Here is a 1344-nt window from a genome sequence, read left to right as displayed (position 1 = left end):
ACACACATATATATATACATATATATATGTATATATATATATGTAAGTCAGGTTCTATCTATATTCACCTTTGCATTTAACTATTAGGGAGTATCTACTCTGTACTATAATAAATATTGGAGAATCAGAGATATATTCAATAGATATATTTAAAGATGATTGTGTAATCATTAACATTAAATGTTTTTCTAATTAAGCTGTTATGCAGTAGAACAACAATACTGCATAGCTAAGACTTGCACTGCTCATAGAGCAATAGAGGATCCTTCCTACAGGCCAGGAGTCAGCAAACTTTTCTTCAAAGGGACAAATAGTAAATACTTTTGGCTTTTCAGGCTATATGGTCTCTGTTGAAAATACTCAGTTCTGTTGAAAATACACAGTTCTGTTGAAAATAAAAATTACAGCATGAAAGCAGCCATAGACACTATGCATGTCTTTGTTCCAATAAAATTTTATTAATAGACATGTGAGTTTCATATAATTTTCATGTATCATGAAATATTATTTTATTGATATTTTTCAAACATTTAAAAATGTAAAAACCATTCTTAGCTTAAAGGCTGTATAAAACTAGACATTAGGCTGGAGTTGCAGTGGAAGAAATAGGTAAGTTATAGCATTAGTTCTTTTATTGAAATAGTTAATTCTGCTGTATATCAAAGATAGATGGTTTAATGGGCAATTTAATAAAGTAGCAGAGTATTTCTGATAAATAAGAGGTGTCAAAATTCATGACAGAGACTTTAACCAAGACAAGAATCAGGAGGGCCTGTGGAAAGAGTTCTCACACCCTCCATCCCTATGGAAAGCCCTGTGGGAGAACTCAATGTTTACAACAGAGCTCTATGGTTACAACAGCCCCTCCCCTTAACTTCTTTTTCCCTTCTGATAAGAACGTCATTCTTGCTCTCTTCTGTGTGACCCACCAAGGCTGTATGTACTGGATTGTAATCCTTTCTTTTTCCTGAATAAATTATTTTTGCCAGTGGAATGCGTAGTCAACTCTTTGTTGACAGTAGACATAGGCAAAAGAATATCCTTGCTTAAAAAAAAATGTCCTTGCTTTTCATTAGCTTTTGTAGTTCCATAATTTTAGGTACAGACTGGCATGGCCTCAAGAGCATTTGAAGCAGTCTAAAACACCCCTAGAGAGTTTGATTCAGACTGGAGTTTGACACTATTTGGAAAACCTTAGAAAGAGTAAGTATATCTCAAAATGTTAGGTTTATTTAAGAGTAATACTCATAAAGTAGCTAATAGTCATTGAATTCTGACAATGTCCCAAACACTGTTCTCATTTATCCCTCACAATTATATTTTAAAAATTTACTACTATCCTCA

The sequence above is a fragment of the Myotis brandtii genome, unplaced genomic scaffold, assembly GCF_000412655.1.
Source record: "Myotis brandtii unplaced genomic scaffold, ASM41265v1 scaffold1071, whole genome shotgun sequence".
NCBI classification, from domain to species: Eukaryota; Metazoa; Chordata; class Mammalia; order Chiroptera; family Vespertilionidae; genus Myotis; species Myotis brandtii.
The sequence above is the reverse complement of the archived record's forward strand: the minus strand, read 5'-3'. Positions refer to the sequence as shown.